Below are 20,775 nucleotides of genomic sequence, written 5' to 3'. Positions count from 1 at the left end.
TGTTCTAAATAATATAGAGGGAGTGAGGATCCCATGTTTGTGCATATTGTATTCAAATGCAAACATTATAAATTGTGCCACCTAACCTTGGGGAGCTTTCTTATTTTATTTAGAGCACTATATCTCTCTTATCATGATATCTTTGTTTGTCCAATTGGATCTTTGATTGCTCGCTTTATTTGTTGAAGCTCACTTCACCATGTTATCTTTATGCAATCTTTGATCCTCAATATAGTTTGACTTCCTTCAAGTATTCATCATTGGATATGTGCACTTGATTCCACTCAAATTATGAGAAGTGCACACTTTGGGGAGGAACTCACATTATATTGGTCTTCTAAATTTTTCACCCATTTTGACAATCGATGCCAATGGGGGAGAAGTTTAGAGGGTTTTAGGGAATGGTTTTATACTTAAGCTTGGTTTGTGCTTAAGTGTTTTGCCTCTCATGCATTCCATATTTATATGTCTTGCATGGTTGTATATATATAGTGGAAACTATCCCAATGGTTAATCTTGACAATATATGCAATGAATTCATGTTCATCACACGTGCATACATTGTGGGGGAGTTTTCTCTATATATATATTGGTTCTACTCACATCCATTGCATTTGTTGTAGTTGTGTGAGTAGAGCCGGTTTTGATATGGACTAGTTGCTTTGTGTTACTTGACCATATCAAATACAACCTCTTGTATACAACTTATTCTCGGATAAGTTGCGTACTTGTCACTAATATTCATTATATAAACCCTCTTATTGTGGTTGTCATCAATTACCAAAATGGGGGAGATTGTAAGGGTACATTGCCCCTATGTGTGGTTTTGGTAATTAATGACAACCCCTCTGGACTAATGTTTTCATTGAGTTTATATGAAGGAATATTCCATAGGTACTACTTGCTCTCCATGTGTTGGATTCAAGTATGGATGCCATGAAGATAAAGGTATACCTTGTGTATTGGCATCAAGATCATCGGTTTGAAGATACATATGTGATATGATCAAGAAGAAGAAATGAAGATGGAGTTCTTATGTGGAACTCAATATTAGCCATGCTCTATCTTATGAGAGTATGAGAAGGTACAAGGTTAAGTCGGGCAAGTTCAAGATGAGCATCTCAAGCGGATCACATGCTTGAAGCTTGCCGTCCATTTGGTGATAATGGACATGTGAAGATGTGCATCAATTGAGCTTTCCCATCATGGTGTATGGGGGAGCATTTGTGAGTCTTCACGAAGCGACGATGATCAAGTGAGGCATTCCGGCTTGAGTGGAGCTTGAAGAGCTATCATCAAGATCAAGCGGGATGCGCAAGGCAAAGGTATGGCCTTGCTAGGTTTTCCTTTTACCGGTCTCAAGGTGGTTGTTGGGAGACCGGATTATAGGATAGATAGCCGCACTATTAAGAGGGGCTTTCGGTTGAGTAACTTGATCACATCGTCTTAGGGAGCTCAATCCTTTGCATACTTTGCATATCCTTATTGCTTCTTGGTGTTTCTCTATGTGAGGTTCTTGAGCTTGTTGCTAGCTTTACAACAAGCCCAAGTTCATCGAAAACGGAGTTCGCATGCATCTTCTATTGCGTTTTCGAGGTTGGGTGATTTTACCGGTTATTCATGATATAAGGTTCTACCCTTTTATATTCATGATAAAATCCCCTCCTACAGATTCTTGAGTTTGCACTTTTTTATAGGATAGCATTTGTCGTTATCTTCCAAACGAAATTAGTTTCATGTCAATCGGAGTTCGGGAGCTCTAGTTATTAAAGGAAAAGGAAAAAGAATAAAAAGAAAAAAAGGGGAAGGGGCCAGCCGGCCGGACCGGCCCAGCCGCCGGGCCACCCGGTCGAAACCGGCCCGGGCGCTGACGCCGACCGGGCGGCGATCGAGGCGCCCCGACCTGGTCCGGCCCAGGCTCCGGTCGCCGACCGGCCCACCCGGTGATGGCCCCGGCCGGACCGGCCTCCCCGCCGCTCGGCCCACGCGGCCCGCTCCTCTCCGCGCCGCCCACGCGCCGCCCCGCACGGCCGCTCGCCCCCACGCGTCGCGCCGCCTGCTGGGCCGCATCTCCCCGCGCGGCCCACTCGCCCGCACCGGCTGGGCCGCCTTGCCCGCCGCGCGGCCTGCCTCCCTGTCCGGCCCCAGATCCGGTTCGGCCGGGCTGCTGACCGGCCTGTCCGGCTCCAGCTCCGGTCGGCCGGCCTGTGGGCTGGCTGGGCCGATTTTCATGTGCATTTTTCTGTGCTCTTTTCCCCCAACGGTTATTTTGCCCCCTTTGCTATAAATAGCCTCTTCTTCCACCTTGAGCAAGTAGTTCTTCCCATTCTCTCACCTCCATTGTTGCTATTTGAAGAACTTGCTCTCCCCCTTGATTCCTCCAACCATTCTTGCTCATATTTGAGGATTTGAGAGAGGAGATCTAGATCTACACTTCCACCAAACCATTTCTTCTCTAAGTGAGGGAATCTCTTGGGATCTAGATCTTGGAGTCTTTGGTTGACTTTCCCCCTTGTTCTTCATCTCCCATCTCATCCTAGCATTCGTTGCTTTGGTGGGATTTGAGTGTGAAGGACTTGAACACCTCCGGTGTTCTTGCTTTGCATCATTGCATAGTGTTGAGCTCTCCACCACGATTTGTTCGAGTGAGAGACCGTGAGCTTGTTACTCTTGGAGGGTGACCTCCTAGTTGGCTTGGTTGGTGTCCCGGTGATCTCTTCGTGGAAGATTGTGAAGGGGCCCGGGCTTCTCCTTCGTGGAGCTTGTGAAGTGGTTGTGAAGCTTGCCATCTCCGGAGCGGAGGAAAAGCTAACCATAAGGAAAGGGCCATTATCCTTCGTGGGTGTGGTTCGGAGAATAGGGTGAGCCTTCGTGGCGCGGGGAATCCTTCGTGGGACCTCCACTCCTCCAAACGTGACGTACCTTGTTGCAAAGCAAGGGAACACGGGAATACATCCTCGTCTCCGCGTGCCTCGGTTATTTCTATACCCGAGCTCTCTTTCCTTGTGATAGCCATCGTGCTTGAAGTACATATATCTTGCTATCACTTGTGCTACATATATCTTGTGCCTATCTTGCTTAGCTCTAGTTGCTATTGTTACACTTAGTTGAGCTTAGCATATTTAGGGTTTGTGCTTGTAAACTAAATGATAGTTTAATTCCGCATTCTTACAAGACAAATCCGCAAGAGTTTGTAATTGCCTATTCACCCCCCCCCCCCCCTCTAGGCGACATCTCGATCTTTCATCGTCCAATTCCGAGAATATTTCCTTACTAGGATTTCTGAAACCAAAAACAGTAGAAAACAGCAACTGGCTCTTCGGCATCTCGTCAATAGGTTAGTGCCAGAAAATGCATAATAATGACATATAATGTGTATAAAACATGTGAGTATCATCATAAAAGTAGCATGGAACATAAGAAATTATAGATACGTTTGAGACGTATCACGGTGCTGCTGTCCGGCGATGCTCGTGGTGGCAGCCGCGGATCTGACCGCTCAGATCCGTTGTTGACCTGTCCTTGGTGGTCGACGACGCGTGGAGGGGCTGGTGAGGGGCTTTTGGAGCCTCGTCGGAGATCCGGTGGTTGTGTGTGCCTTTGCGGCGCGGCACTGCACGGATCAAGCTGGCACCGAGTTGGGAAGGTGTGGCTGCTGGTGAAATCCGAGTTACAACTCCGATCATGGCGGGCGATGGCGGCAGACGCCGTTAACTTGTTGAAGGCATCGTCATCGCAGCCATCGTCTTCTCGCTTGGGCTGCTCCAGGGGAAATCTTAGATCTGGGCCTCCCGAATTGGATGATGGCGATGACCTGCGCCGTTTACCCTCATGTGGGCATCGTTTTTGGAGCAGATGTTGGCTGAAGGGGCTCCGAGGTTGAGTGGCGTGCTTCTTACCGCGTTGACAACGGTGGGTCTCGGTGGCATGGTGCCGCGGAGTCTCGACAGAGGACGCGTGCGGAGGTGCGCGCGCAGGGAGGAGGCGCGGCAGGATCGACAAAGTTTATGCGGATGATAACCCTAAAGATTGCTCAGTGGTTAGATGGCAGTGACGACTTCTGTAGCATGTACATTAGGTACTCGCTAAAAGTCTGCTAAACCGGATGAACACTCTCGTTTCGCCTAGAGTGCGTATCGGGGTACGCGATGTTCCCACTCCTAGCTGATGGGGGATTTTCTTTGTTTTCTTGGGCATAGGCTCAGTTGACATGATCTTTACTCATTGTCGGGTTTGTAGATGTTGTGTGGATGCTTCGGGTTTTTGATGTATGCTCTTTGTCCGTCCTTTGTTGAATAAACTTAATAAAGACGGTCGTATGCATCTTTTCGATGCAGAGGTTGACCCTCCATTTCGAAAAACTTTATATTATCCTCAAGCTAACATATATTGGTGAACTAAGAATTATAGTCCCATCAAAAATTGTTTTAGTTACTTCATATCTGCTTGGAGCTTAAAAGGTAATTTCGTATTAAGAATCAATATATTTCACTCATGTTTTTCTTCTTCATGTCATACAAAATTGATGTGGAACAATCTATGAAATGAGTGGCATTGGCTATTAAAGAAGGTGATGATTACAATGTATAGACAATGCAACCACACAAATCTGACGAGATGCATTTATTGAGTTACTGGTCTATGTCTCTTATTTTAGGGGGTAATTCCATGGTCTTTGCATCCATAGATGCACACGGGAATGATCCTGAAGGACCTATGTGTTGCGTCATGTCAAGGCAGTGATACAAGTTACAAAAAGGACCCTAGAAAAAGTGGAAACTAGAACCTGGTCCTTGAAAAATATAAAGAGGAACCCAGAAAGACTTCTATTAAAACAATCAAGTTCATCTGCCTTACCCCCTACGACCAGGAATTATGCTTTTGATGGCCATCGTCTCTATCACCGGGACAGAACCTACAACAGCCATCATTGTCATTGCATCATCAGAGAATGGTCTCCACTAAAGAAGGTTGAAAGGACACCTCTATGGCGTCAGTAGATGCCTTCCCTTACATAGCAGATCGGTGATCTGCTAATGAGCACCGTAAAACAACTCGTTGTCACGACAGAAGTTTCTTGTTCCCAGCAAGCTTGAACTCCCAGAGAAACTATAAACTCCTCCCCTCGGCTCCATGGCCGGCAAGAGAAGCAGGTGCAAGAAGCTCTCAAAATCGAAGCACACTGGGAGCCCAGATGTTATTTATGAGTAGTCGATGGAAGTCATCGACGTCACCCGTTTCTTGAGAATATACCCTAGAAGGTGTATTAATAATCCAAGACGGCCGAAACAACGCCAAGAAGTCTACAACTTCGCACGCACCATGGTATAATGCCAAGAAGCACTGGTAGAAATACAGGCTTCGGGTGAGCCCCATAAGTCGCGAAGCTGCAGGAACAGCGACTAATGGTACCTTTAGTCGCGGTTCGGGAGGCGAACCGCGACCAAAGGCCTGGGCCCAGGGCGCTCGGTGGCCAGCCGGTGCACGTGGGGGGCTTTAGTCGCGGTTGGCCAGGCCAACCGCGACTAAAGGTGCCCGAAGGCCTTTAGTTGCGGTTGGCCAGGCCAACCGGGACTAAAGCCCCTCCCCTATATATACCCACCCAGCAGCCAACACTTAGCCATTTGGTGCCATTCTCTTCACAAGCTTCACAAGTGGGTGTTAGGTTTGCTTTTGGTTCCTCTTATGCACATAAGGTGTTTGATGAAATGCCCCAAGAGCATGAAACAAACATGATATGAAGTGTTGGAGCCACACTTGAGCTTTCTCATTTATTTTTTCCTCCTCGATCGCGGTTAGCAACTTGAACCTTTGATGTGTCGTTGATAAAATGTGCATGTGTGTTTAGTTCATTGTTTAATTTATATTGTTTGTAGCTAGTTAGTTTAACAAATGCATGATGGTTAATTATATATTTTATATTATAATAATGCAGATGAATCGACAATGGATGTACGGTAACCGACTCTCCGGCGAGTTCAGTGCGGGTTTGAAAGATTTCCTCGTAGTGGCTAATGCGAACAAGCAGGGGGTTTTGTTATCTGTCCATGTGTTAACTGTAAGAATCAGAAGGGTTACTCTTCCTCAAGAGATGTTCACATGCACCTGCTTCGGCACGGTTTCATGCCAAGCTATAATTGTTGGACCAAGCATGGAGAAAGAGGGGTTATAATGGAAGAAGATGAAGAAGGGGATGATTTCATCGATGAAAGCTATCTTGCTCATTTCGGTGATACTTTCATGGAGGATGCTGAAGGTGAAGGGGAAGGTGAAGGGGAAGGTGAAGAAGAGGCACGTGATGATCCCGTTGATGATCTTGGTCGGACCATTGCTGATGCACGGAGACGCTGCGAAACTGAAAAAGAGAGGGAGAATTTGGATCGCATGTTAGAGGATCACAGGAAGGCGCTGTACCCCGGATGCGATGATGGTCTGAAAAAGCTGGGCTGCACACTGGATTTGCTGAGATGGAAGGCACAGGCAGGTGTAGCTGACTCGGCATTTGAAAACTTGCTGAAAATGTTGAAGAATATGTTTCCAAAGAATAACGAGTTGCCCGCCACTACGTACGAAGCAAAGAAGGTTGTCTGCCCTCTAGGTTTAGAGGTTCGAAGATACATGCATGCATCAACGATCGCATCCTCTACCGCGGTGAATACGAGAATTTGAATGAATGCCCGGTATGCACCGCATTGCGTTATAAGATCAGAGGCGATGACCCTGGTGACGATGTTGAGGGCCGTAAACCCAGAAGAGGGTTCCCGCCAAGGTGATGTGGTATGCTCCTATAATACCACGGTTGAAACGTCTGTTCGGGAACAAAGAGCATGCCAAGTTGTTGCGATGGCACAAAGAGGACCGTAAGTCGGACGGGAGTTGAGACACCTCGCAGATGGAACGCAATGGAGAAAGATCGACAGAGAGTTCAAAGATTTTGCAGCTGACGCAAGGAACATAAGATTTGGTCTAAGTACGGATGGCATGAATCCTTTTGGCGAGCAGAGCTCCAGCCATAGTACCTGGCCCGTGACTCTATGCATCTACAACCTTCCTCCTTGGTTGTGCATGAAGCGGAAGTTCATTATGATGCCAGTGCTCATCCAAGGTCCGAAGCAACCCGGCAACGACATCGATGTGTACCTAAGGCCATTAGTTGATGAACTTTTACAGCTGTGGGGCAGACCTGGTGTCCGTGTGTGGGATGAGCACAAAGAAGAGGAATTTGACCTACGAGCGTTGCTTTTCGTAACCATCAACGATTGGCCTGCTCTTAGTAACCTTTCGGGACTGTCAAATAAGGGATACAATGCATGCACGCACTGCTTACATGAGACCGAAAGTGTACATTTGCCAAATTGTAAGAAGAACGTGTACCTTGGGCATCGTCGATTTCTTCCGAAAGGTCATCCAGTAAGAAAGAAAGGCAAGCATTACAACGGCAAGGCAGATCACCGACCGAAGCCTGCGGAACACACTGGTGCTGAGGTATTTGATATGGTCAAGGATTTGAAAGTCATCTTTGGAAAGGGTCCTGGCGGACAATCAGTTCCGAAGGGAGCTGACGGGCACGTAGCCATGTGGAAGAAGAAATCTATATTCTGGGAGCTAGAATATTGGAAAGTCCTAGAAGTCCGCTCTGCAATCGACGTGATGCACGTTACGAAGAATATTTGCGTGAACATCCTAAGCTTCTTGGGCGTGTATGGGAAGTCAAATGATACAAAGGAAGCACGGCAGACCAGCAAAGTTTGAAAGACCCCGATGACCGACATCCGGAACGGTTTCAAGGTCGTGCCGCTACGCTACGACCAAAGAAGAGAAGGTCATCTTTTTGAATGCCTGAGCAGTATGAAGGTCCCGTCAGGATTCTCGTCCAATATAAAGGGAATAATCAACATGGCGGAGAAAAAGTTCCAAAACCTGAAGTCTCACGACTGCCACGTGATTATGACGCAATTGCTTCCGATTGCTTTGAGGGGGCTCCTGCCGGAAAATGTTCGAGTAGCCATTGTGAAGCTATGTGCATTCCTCAATGCAATCTCTCAGAAGGTAATCAATCCAGAAGTTCTACCACGGTTACGTAACGATGTGATCCAATGTCTTGTCGATTTCGAGTTGGTGTTCCCGCCATCCTTCTTCAATATTATGACGCACCTCCTGGTTCACCTAGTCGATGAGATTTCCATTCTCGGTCCTGTATTTCTACACAATATGTTCCCCTTCGAGAGGTTCATGGGAGTATTAAAGAAATATGTTCGTAACCGTGCTAGGCCAGAAGGAAGCATCGCCAAGGGCTATGGAAATAAGGAGGTAATTGAGTTTTGTGTTGACTTTGTTCCTGACCTTAAGCCGATTGGTCTTCCTCAATCGCGGCACGAGGGGAGACTAAGTGGAAAAGGCACGATCGGAAGGAAATCAATGATATGTATGGACGGCCATTCTCCGATTGAAGCACACCACACGGTTCTGACCAATTCCAGCTTGGTGGCTCCGTACTTTGAGAAACACAAGAATATTTTACGCTCGGACAACCCTGGGAAGCCTTTGAATCCTGGATTAGGAAGGCCCACATGGAGACTTTCGGCAGTTGGTTGAGAAAACATTTAATGAGTGACAATAAGGTTGTAGATCAGCTGTACATGTTGGCCAAGACACCATCTTCGACTATAACGACTTTCCAAGGGTACGAGATAAATGGGAATACATTTTACACGATCGCCCAAGATAAAAAGAGCAGCAACCAAAACAGTGGTGTCCGCTTTGATGTAGCAACCGAGAATGGGCAAAAGGTCACATATTATGGTTACATAGAGGAGATATGGGAACTTGACTATGGACCCTCCTTTAGGGTCCCTTTGTTCCGGTGCAAATGGTTCAAGCTAACAGGAGGTGGGGTAAAGGTGGACCAGCAATACGGAATGACAATGGTGGATTTCAACAATCTTGGTTACCTTGACGAACCATTCGTCCTAGCGAAAGATGTCGCTCAGGTTTTCTATGTGAAGGACATGAGTAGCAAACCGAGGAAACGGAAAGATAAGAAAACGATCAGTACATCATGCGATGATCCAAAGCGCCACATTGTTCTTTCAGGGAAAAGAAACATCGTGGGAGTGGAGGACAAGACAGACATGTCAGAAGATTATAATATGTTTGCTGAAATTCCGCCCTTCAAAGTGAACACCGACCCAAGCATTAAGTTAAATGATGAAGATGCTCCATGGATACGGCACAATCGTAAGCAAGCAGGGACACAAGGGAAGAAATGATGTGTAATAATTTATTGTACCAAACTTTGTTGAATGAATCATGTGAATTATATTACCCGTGATGTGTTTGGTGTCCATTTTCGAATGATTCAATTGACTCGAGATAGCACTGATGATACATGAAATTTGGAGTGACTAAGTCATACTCCTGCATGCATACATGAAATTTGGAGTGACTAAGTCATACTCCTTCATACAGGAAATTTGGAGTGACTAAGTCATACTCCTGCATACATGAAATTTGGAGTGATTTAGTCATACTCCTGCCTAGGCGTATAATATGCATACTCGTAGTCTTCATAGCCGCCGTCGTTGTACTGGTACTCGTCGCCTTCTAAGTTGCCGGCGTCGTCGTCGCTGCTGTCGTCGCTGTCGTCGGGCGGCGCTCGTGGCTCGAACTGAGGGTAGCGCAGGCGGGGGATATCGCCGGCCGTGATGTAGTCCATGACGCTCTGCAGAGTCCGGCCGTACCACCATAGCCGACGGCCGGCCTCGTGGAAGTTTCCAGGAGGCAGACCGTCCTCCTCATACCTGGCGAGCGCCCTCTCACGCCGATTGATGAAGAAGGCGTCCCAAGTATGCTGGTTATCGGGATGCCAACGGGGATTCATCCGCTGCTCCGGCGTGAGGTCGAGGTAGTAGTGGTTCGTGATGGCCACCCGGCGCGTAGTACCCTGAGGGACGGGAGGGACCGGCACGCCGCCGGCGCTTAGGCTCCAGCCGGCAGGGACGCGGTAGCCCGGAGGGCAAGGGTAGTTCGAGGCGCAAAGCTCCTCCACCTGCTGGTAGGTTAGAGTGGGTGCGGTGGAAGCCATGAGAGAGTGATGAGAGATATTGTAGAGATGTGATGCTGGCCAAGCCGGGCTACCTATATGTAGTGACAAATGGCGGGAAAAATGGGAGCGGGAAGACAGGAGGCGGGAAGAAAGAGGCGGGGAGAAAGTGGCGGGAAGAAATTGGCGGGAAAAAATTGGCGGGAAGAAAGAGGCCGGAAGAAATTGGCGGGAAACAATTGGCGGGAAGACAGGGAAGAAATGGCGGGAAGACGAGGAGGGAAGAGGGGGTCGGCGGAAAGAGGCAGGAAGAGGGGGCCAACGAACTTTTGAATTGAATTAGTTTTATTTTTATGAATTTTTGATAATTTGTATTTTTAAAATTTTGAATTGAATTAGTTTTATTTTTCTGAATTTTTTGATATATTATTTGTATTTTTAAGATTTTGAATTGAATTAGTTTTATTTTTACGAATTTTTTGATATATTATATGTATTTTAAACATTTTGAATTGAATTAGTTTTATTTTTCATAATTTTTTGATATATTATTTGTATTTTTAAGATTTTGAATTGAATTAGTTTTATTTTTATGAATTTTTTGATATATTATATGTATTTTAAACATTTTGAATTGAATTAGTTTTATTTTTCTGAATTTTTTGATATATTATTTGTATTTTTAAGATTTTGAATTGAATTAGTTTTATTTTTATGAATTTTTTGATATATTATATGTATTTTAAATTTTTTGAATTGAATTAGTTTTATTTTTCTGAATTTTTTGATATATTATTTGTATTTTTAACATATTGAAATGAATTAGTTTTATTTTTCTGATTTTTTTGATATATAATTTGTATTTTTAATATTTTGAATTGAATTAGTTTTATTTTCCTAATTTTTTTGATATAATATTTGTATTTTTAAGATTTTAAATTGAATTAGTTTTATTTTTCTGTTTTTTTGATATATTATTTGTATTTTAAAAAATTTGAAATGTATTAGTTTAATTTTTCTGAATTTATTGATATATCTCTGAAAAAGAAAAGAAATTTGAAAAATAGCTTTAGTCGCGGTTGGCCTCGCCAACCGCGACTAAAGGGTATTTTCCGCGGGAAACTTAAACCCGCCGAAAATACCCTTCCTTTAGTCGCGGTTGGGGACCCCACCCGCGACTAAAGGGTCGCCGCTATAAATTCGCGCGCGCGCCCTGGCGGTTCATTCTTCGTTTCTCCGCCCGATCGATCTCCTCCGCCGCGCGTTCGTTGTCCGCCGCCCGAGTTCGTCGTCCGCCGCTCGATCTCCGCCGCCCCGAGTACGTCATCGTCGCCGCCGCCACACGCGCGCCGGCCGTTGCCGCGCGCCACCGCGGGAGAGAGAGAGAGAGAGGGAGACCGGGCCGCCGCGCCGCGCCGCCGCGCCGCGCCGCCCCTCGCTCGTCATCACCGGCGCAGAGAGAGGAGAGGCGCGCGCCGGGCCGCCGCGCGCCGCCGCCATGCTAGCTCGCCCGCCGGCGGCGCTGCGCCGGCGGCGCTCTGCCGGCCACGCGCGCATATGCGGGAGAGAGAGAGATGGGCCGGTCCGGAGGAGCGCGCAGACGAGCCCCCGCGGCCTGCCTTTTTTTTTCTTTTTTTTTAGTTTTTTAGTTTTTTACTTTGTTTAACTATATATAAGTTTTTTTAATTAAAAACTAGTAAAAATGAAACTACAACTTTGACTTAATAAAAGTTGAACTAAAATGGGTACTAAAAAAAGAACTAAAATTTTGACTTAATTAAAAACTATGTCTTGATTAAAAACTTTGACTTAATTAAAAACTTTGTTAAAAAAAAACTAAAATTTTGACTTAATAAAAATGAAGTAAAGATTGTTTAAAAAAAACTAAAATTTTGACTTAGTAAAAATGAAGTAAAGATTGTGTAAAAAAAAACTAACCACCGCGCGTATACGGAGGGGGCAGCGAGCCCCTCGTCGCCCCGTCCGTATACGAGCGGTGTTTTTTTTTTGGGTCGAGAGGGGGCGGCACCACCACTGCCTTTTCGCCACCGCCGCCCTTTCGCCACCGCCGCCCTTTCGCCACCGCCCTTTCGTCACCGACTCCGACTCCGCGCGCACCCCTTCCTCGCCCCCTCCTTTTGCCACCGCCCTTTCGCCACCGCCACCGCCCCCCTTCTTCACTTAATTAATTTGTTTTGACTACATGTTTTCAGGACTGACATATGGCGGACGATAGAGCTGACCCGATTCTGGACAACTATGATCCGGACGCTGAAGACCATATGTTCGGCATCATAAAAGGCGATATTCTATATGTGCCGACCGGAGAAGAAGAAGATGATATCTCTTCTTATCTGAACCTTGAGGGTGAAGATGAAGGGCGCCGTCAGCAAGATGATGTCGAAGAAACGTCGATAAACGACGATCTTCAATTGGAAGTAGCAACCACCTCCGGCGCCGAGGTATATATATATACATATTGAGCGTCTGGTGATACAAACTAACTGATTTGAATAAATGTGTGTGTACTAACGCGCGCGACTCTCTTTCTTATTTTAGCCCTCGGCCGGATCGTCGAAAAAATCGAGTACGTCGTCAAAGCGTGGCGCAACCAAGACGATGAAACCAAACGAAACATGCACCATCGAGGTTGTCGAGGAAGCAACCGGCAAAGCCGGGAGCCCAGCAAGAACGCCACCATGTTTATCAGCCAATGCGGAGCCGTTGTTAGAGACAACGTCTCGATCACCTTCCAGGAGTGGAATGAGCCAAAGAAGGCACGTCTTGGTTTCACTTTTGTCGATAAGAGAACAAAAAAAGATTGCTTCAACAAGCTTATGGAACATTTCGTTCTACCTCCGGAATACCGCAAATACGATGAGGAGGGTAACAAGATTCAGGAAAACAAGGAGAGGTGCAAGCTAGTCAAACAGTTCGCTCTTTCTAAGATGTCCAACGCATTCCGGAAATACAAGCAAAATCTAGCCCATGACTTTGTCAAGCAGGGCAAGACTCCGGATTTCAAAGGACAATATGAGAAACTGCAACATGATTGGCCAGAATTTGTGAAGCAAAAGAAATCAGAGCAGTTCCTTGAAATGTCGAAAAAAAATAAGAAGAATGCGGCCAAGAAGGAGTACAATCATATTATGGGGCCAGGAGGGTATCGCTTTTGGCAGCCTAGGTGGGAGAAGATGGAGAGCGAGCTGAGGGCGCGAGGAATCCGTCCAGGTACGGAGGGATGGGACCCAAGGGCCAAAAGCTGGTGGTACGGGCATGGGGGATCGCTGAACCCGGAGACAGGGGAGTGTGTTTATCAGGGCAAAATAATTAAACCCACCCAAAAGCTTATTGAGGCAATGAGGGATGCTCAAGAGGGGAGGATCAAGTTCAACAGAGAGAACGACGCCCTGACAAAAGCCCTCGGGAATCCTGAACACGGAGGACGTGTACGAGGCATGGGGCCCATTTCGTGGAAAGTAGGGTTCCCCCAGAACGATGACCCGTACGGTTACAGAAGCCGTAAGAGAAAGATGGATCGGGATGCAGATGTTGTGGCGAAGTTGGTAACGGAAATGGATGTGATGAAGAAAACCGTGAGTGTACTAGTAGCCGAAAGAGATGCAGCTCGGGCGCAGCATGAAGATCATCCAATGGATCTCGGAAGCCAGCAGCGGAGAAGAAGCAGCGTGGCTTCCACGGAGGCCTCACCGGCTGGTGCACCGACGATCGAAATTACTGCACCGGAGCCTCTGGTGGTCGAAATTACTGCACCGGAGCCTCCTCGCTACCCCGTGGACGATATAAAGGAGATGAAAGCATGTCATCTGTATTATCCTATGGGGAACATGTCCATGAAGGTAGCCATCGGCAGTGCTTTGCCACCTGGAGGACTCCACCACAACAACCCCATTCAAGATGGCTATGCTCGTGTCACGGTGGAGGAGATAGTCCAAGGGTTTGAGGACCTGGACATTGACATTGCTACACCTGAAGGGGTGAAAAGACTTGGAGATGTCAAGCGCCAGTTCATTCTATGGCAGAAGAAATTTATCAAGTTTCCAGGCGAGGCGCCAACAAGTCCACCCCCGTACGGTGGTGGTGGTGGCGGTGGCGGTGGCGGTGGCGGTGACGGTGGCGGTGGCGGCGGTGGTGGTGGTGCTTCACCTACACCTCGTTCACGTCAGCCGACGCCGCCCCCCAATTCACCTCCGGCGCGGGTAGCGACGCCGCCCCCCAGTCCTCGTCCGGCGGGTGATCAGCAGACACCGCCCCCCAATCCACCTCCGGCGAAGAAGCAGAAGCAGTCCTGGGTTATTAACCCGGACCCTTATGTACCTAGAACCACAAAGATACCAGAGCCATCACTAAAGCCTCTCCCCACAAGGCCTTGGGAACGTAGTGCCGAGGAAGTCGACTCACGCGCGGCTGCTGAATATGAGAAATGGAAGGCGGACTGCAAGAAGAAAAGAGAGGGCGAGCCCAAGCCAGTATATTCTGACAAGCAAAAGCAGTGGGCTAAGTCATTTTTGACCACACCGTCCCAAGCCGCGAAGAATCTGCCTGACAACTATTTACGTGAACTTCGTAGGCAAGCAGTCGCGTTCAAGAGGAACCAAGAGTTGGCGGAGAAGAAAGCCTTGGAGGAGGAGGCCGAGAAAAAATTAGAAAGGGGGAAAGAAGTTGCCCAGCTCGGGGAACAAAGTAAACAATCGATCGCCCCGCTCATAGTGCAAGCCGCCGGTCCGGATGCCCCCGATATCATAGCAGCTGCGGCAGCACATGGATTGACTGTAACGAGTGCCAGAGAACAAGCGGCCGACTTAGGTATCACTCTTCGTGCACTGTTAGGCCTTGATGAGGCGCCAATGAAGGACGTAGTATTTACATATGTGGCGAATGGCCCTCTCGTCGAGCCTGCGCAGGAAGAGGATCTACCTCGACAAATGAAAGGTCTGCTAAATTGGTACAAGGGTTACATAAAACTTAAAAACGCCAAAGACTATATTTATGCGGAAGTTAGATATGAGCATCACTTCAAACATTACTATATACAAATTCATCGGAGTGAATTGTTCCAGCTGTTCAATCTGCGCGACCTCGACAAATCTATCATCAGTTGCTACGTTCTGTAAGTGATTTATTAATTTCTACCCCATCTCGTTCATTGCCTGCACTATATATATATATATATATATATATATATATTGTCCTAACTATCTTGTTGTGTACGCTATTATGCAGAATGAAGAAGCGGGAAATGCGAATAAGGAACATCCATGATGTTGGGTTCATTGACCCACAAATCGTTAATTCATATGTGTTAGAACACCACCCCGCCGACGTGGAGGAAGACCTGTGGCAGTTTCTTAGAAAACAGGAACTCAAAAGTGAAATTCTATTTCCTTACCATTTTGGGTGAGTGTTTCTGTCTTGAGCACATTCTCTTTTGTTTACTCCATGCATGGTATGTGGCTAATCGATGAGTTATGCATGACTGTGCATGTATCGTGTCCGCAGGTTCCACTGGATTCTTATGGTAATTCAATTTCACACCTCCTCAGTTCTCGTCCACGACTCTCTGAATATGGATACGATGCTTTGGGCCGACATGAGAAAAATGATGCAAAAGTAATTATTTTCATTCATTTGCGCTCTATATCGATCGGCCTATTTCGTTCATCGTTTCCTAATATCAAGTAACTAATTAATAACTCTCTTGTTCATTTAATTTTCTTTGCCTCGTAGGGTTTGGAGACGGTTCGTAGATACCAAGGTCGGTGAATTCAAAAAAGAGCTACATTTTAAAATGGCAGTGCGGACGACTGGGGATATTCAGCCACCGGGGACCAATCTATGTGGATACTATGTTTGTGAGAGGATCCGGAGATACTGCAATGAGCGGGACCAGAAGTGTGAGAAGCACATCATGAGGAATAACCTCCGGAAGACGCTTAGTCCAGAAGCTCGCTTCCGACCACTTCAAGAGGAACTAGCTGGATGGTTGGCGACGGAAGTCATCGATCCTAGAGGAGAACACCATTACGATGACGTAGAACTTCATATGCACTAAATTATGGATGGAAACTTGTTCAAAATTGTATATGGTCATCCGATATTGAATATATATTGTATATTCCTCTTGAATTCTTTTTGGTTCTAATTTCAAATTTGTTTGAAATTGTACATTCATATGCATGTATGTAGTGCCGTAGAATATGTGAAACTCCTTCAAAATTAAAACCCAAAAGAAATAAAACAATACAAATTAAAAAGAAACCAGATTTAGGGGGAGGGGGGCTAAACCCTAAACCCTGCGGAGGCCTTTAGTCGCGGTTGGCCAGAAGAACCGCGACTAAAGGTCCTCCTGTTGATCGCCAAAACCCACCGGCGGGCAGCGGCCTGTCAACACGGTAGAGCCGGGAAGAGCCTAGAGCTGCGGCTGGCTGAGACCCCTCCGAGCGACGGCCCGCAATGCTCTTCTGGTCACACGCGGCGATGCGAAGTGCAAGGGCGTGCCACCTGACCTATACCTGGTCAGGAAGGTGATGGGGATGCCTCGCTTAGTTCCTGCATGGCATACACGTAAACGTTAAATACGAGCCTCGATCGGCTCTCAGGTTATCCTGTGAATCGGCTCAAAGAGCCGATTCACCCATGATTCGTACGGGGTGCACGAATACTTGGTGATCCTGCTTGATCAAGATGAAGCTAATTAGATCTACGACGATTTAGGGTTTTCACCGCATAATCGGATCATCCTACTCCAGGTTGGGCCTCGCGGCCACGCACGGTGCTCATAAGCCGATCCTAAACAAGGCCAAAAAACCAACAATGATGTTGATCCGCGGAACATCCTGTTTAGGACTTGCGAACGCCACCCTACGTGCCACTGGATCCTCCCCCCCTTTGTAAGGCCTAACTATTGCAGATATTAAACTAATCCTTGCATAATAAGGAGCAATCGTAACGGATCAGATCTACTAGATGATGAACAAGCAGGGTGCCGCCCCCACGCCTGAGATAGGCGTGAGGGCGGCTAGACATGCAGGGGTTGCACTACGTAAGCATGTTTATACGAAGAGCTATGCTAACCCTAATACATCTATGATAACTACGTTGCGCGCCATCAAAGACGCTTCAGTACGCGCAACGCATGAACAACGTGGAGCTTGTGCTGCCTAGATCGCAAGATGCGATCTAGGCAGCATGTCGCTTACCTGATTGAAACCCTCGAGACGAAGGAGTTGGCGGTGCGCCGAGATTGGTTTGTTTTGGGGTGAACGTTGTGTTGTTGTTTATTCCATAAACCCTAGATACATATTTATAGTCCAGCGGACTTTCTAACGTGGGAATATCCCACCGTGCACGATACAAACTCTAACTTTTGATCTAAGATATAATCTACTATAATACAGATACATGGGCAAACTAGCCCAAATTCTCCGTGCAAGGCCGCTTCAGAGATCTTCCACGTGTAGTCCTCTAAGCCCATCTCTCTTACGGCCCACCTCTGGACTTGTCCAAAATCTGGTGATAACACATGCCCCCCTGGTTTTGGAAATAATTTTTCCAAAATCATTAAGCGTTCCTCCGTCGGGTCATGTCGTGGCAGAACAGAGCCATTTGCAGCCTCCGTCATCATTATGCCCTGTCCTTTCAGCTTCTCTGCAAAATTTGACAGCTCTGACATTACCCCTTCGGAAACTGTGATGGCAGTAATTCCCACCAGGTTTCTCATTATTTAACCGTGCCGACTGAATAGTCATCTTTATCCCCTTCCTCTGTTCCAGCCATCGGCACTCCAAAAAACCCTTCTGCGCACCATGTCCTCTTCTTCCTCTGCCTCGTCGGGACTTTCCTTCGAGTCCTCTTCTCCCGAGCCGATGCCAGCACTGAGCCCAAAAGAAGTCCATACGGCCAACATCCGCCGCGCCATTGAGGCCGGGGAGGAGTCAGACCATGACTTCTCCATCTGGTCCGAGGACGACCAATCCTCGACGGACGGGGAGAGCGACCTCCGCTTCCTCGCCAACGGGGAATCGGAAGAGGAGAGCGATGACGATCGCTTCTCCTGGGATGACTTTACCTCCTCCGAGGTGAAGGAAGAGGAAGAGGAAGAGGAGGACGACGACGACAGCCTCTCCGACGAGCCGCCGGCCAAGCGCCATTGCCCCTGGCCAGGGAATCTCAGTGATTATGATAGCGACGACGACGACGACGACGTGGAGGACGAGGACAACGAAGGTCCTGCCGGCGGCCGCTACAGCAGCGACGACGAGCTCGCCGGGAGCAGCGCCGACAGCGCTGACGATGGCGACGACGGGGGCAGTGACGGCCCGTAGAATAGGTCCTCTAGAATAGGATCAGCAACAGTAGACGGGGCAATGTATCCCCTTAATACTCCCTTTTGAGAGCAATCAGCTCTTCTATGTAAGAAATCTGGTTTATCAATGAAGAACTTTTCCCCAATTTGAGTTTGCCGATTTCTTCGGAGTTTAATCGAGCCGATTCCCTCTTCCGCTGACCCTGCCGATCGTCACTTAGCCAATGCCCAACGAGCCGATAACAACGCACCAGTATCTCAATGCCCCACCCCTTTGAGCTCTGGCGGACAACTATGCAAATCGTCGTTCTCACGAGAGTCCCAGAATTGCTGCCGAAAACGGCTTGATCCTGAAGTCGATACCACTGGGTTTTCAGCCTGATGAAATCTCAATCGGCTTCTTAAGAACGGCAAACTCTGCGCCATCAGTTGCCCCCCGAGCCTTTATCAAGGCGAGCATATCAGTGGACTGACCAAATGTGTCGCCATCGGTTTCCAAGTCATGATGCGGAACCAGCCGATTTCAGCAAAATCGGCTCTCCAGAGCAGAGAACCTTCAGGGTGAGCTGCCCCCCGAGCCTTAATTAAGGCAAGAACACCGGCAAGGATGCACAGGTCGCTGACCATCTTTCTTCTACTGAACATCGACGTTGATGTAAACCCTTGAACACATAGCCAGTAGGTCTTGGTCCTGTGCAACTGTACTAAAGTCGATGGCTGCGCATCGGCTTTGCTTCTGAAATTTTTTTTTTATTTGGCCGATTTTTCCTTAACCGGCCCCCAATGTTCCACTGCACGCATGTCTGCACATGTTTATCTGCATATGTTCATCTGACTATATGCCCCGAGCGAATCTGCTGAATGACTGCAGATATCGGCTTTCTTGGTTAGTCAGTAATCGTACTTGCACGTCGGCTTCGCAAAGACTTATGCTGACTTTCATCTCGCCGAACAGCGTGGCCACTGCCCAGTAGATCGTTGCTGACCACAAACAGAATATGTGCAGAAGATAATTTTGGCCGATTGCTGGAATCGGCCTCCACCTTGCTCGTTCGATGAAGGTTTTGTAATGTCCCTCCATAAACTTTTTGGGGCCGATCACAAGGATCAGCCTCGCACGGTTTGCTCATTGGTTTAATCTTGCTACTCGGTTAGGCTGGATAAAACCAACCCAACCTCTGACTTGACGCGCCTGCTGTCGTCCACCTTAAGTGCATCGTATAATCGTGGAACACTAAGCTCCGTCGGCAAGACAAGCACCATGTTTGTGCCAGCCGATGTTTCATCATCGGCTTTCTTTTGCTTGGGACGCCACTCCATTCTTCGTGGACGACCCTCTTCATCCAGGGCTCGCTGAACCTTTGCGGCCAGATCAGGCCGTGCCTTCCTTAGCGTATGCAGGTATAACCTTTCGGCTTCCTCCAGGCCGCGCAACCGCTGAACCCTGCGTTTTTGTGAACGGCTGAGTCCGTCAGGGCACCACCTTGGACGGTGGCACCTGTCTTCTTCTTCTTCTAGTCCTTCGTCTTCGGAATCCTCAAGATCTGCCCAACGAAGTGACTCAGCACGTTTGCTTGGTGGTGGGAGAGGCCCTAAGCGCTCAAACACAGACACGTTGGCTGCCTCCTTCTTCTTCTTGTTGCATTCTGGGCAATTGCCGATTGTGGGCAATCGGCTCATTCCTGAATCCCAGCAGTGTCTGAAGAAAGGGCAGTCCCAGTGTCTGGCGTTGTCATCTTGCTCCCTTGATGTGTCCGTGGCACGGCGCTCGTGCTCCTCCTCATCGCGATCCTGCCGACGATGTCTTCTGGCTTCTCTAGCCAGACGATCTCCTTCATCATCATAGTTGGACCGTCGGCGTTGGTCATCTTGTCTCACATATTTGTTGAGGAGGTGATCAGAGAGAGGTCGTTGATATCTTATGTTCTTCACTTCTCCCTCTGTAACGTAGCGCTTGCCATCATGATGGAGCCGATCGCGTGGAGCGGCCTCCTCTGTATCCTTGCTATGAGAGCAGCTGCCCTCATCTCCATCTTTGCCAGAGTGGTTCCCAGGTCCTACCATGTTGATGCTGAACGTGGGACCTGGCTGGCAACTCTCAGGGTAGATGACTTCTACCATGTTAACGGCGGGGAAGGGCTGGGTGTCTACCTTCATGGCGTACTGGTTGAAAATTAAACGACCCTTCTCTATCGCCGCTTGGATGTGCTGACGCCACACCCTGCAGTCGTTGGTGGCATGGGAAAGCGAGTTGTGGAACTTGCAGTATGGCTTTCCGTTTAGCTCTTGCGCCGTAGGGAACTTGAGACCTTCAGGAATCGTCAAGCTGCTTCTCCTTGAGCAGGAGGTCGAAGATTTGTTCAGTCTTGGTCACGTCAAAATCAAATCCCCTGGGCGGCCCTGGTGG

The sequence above is a fragment of the Lolium perenne genome, chromosome 7, assembly GCF_019359855.2.
Source record: "Lolium perenne isolate Kyuss_39 chromosome 7, Kyuss_2.0, whole genome shotgun sequence".
NCBI classification, from domain to species: Eukaryota; Viridiplantae; Streptophyta; class Magnoliopsida; order Poales; family Poaceae; genus Lolium; species Lolium perenne.
Note: the sequence above shows the minus strand (reverse complement) of the source record.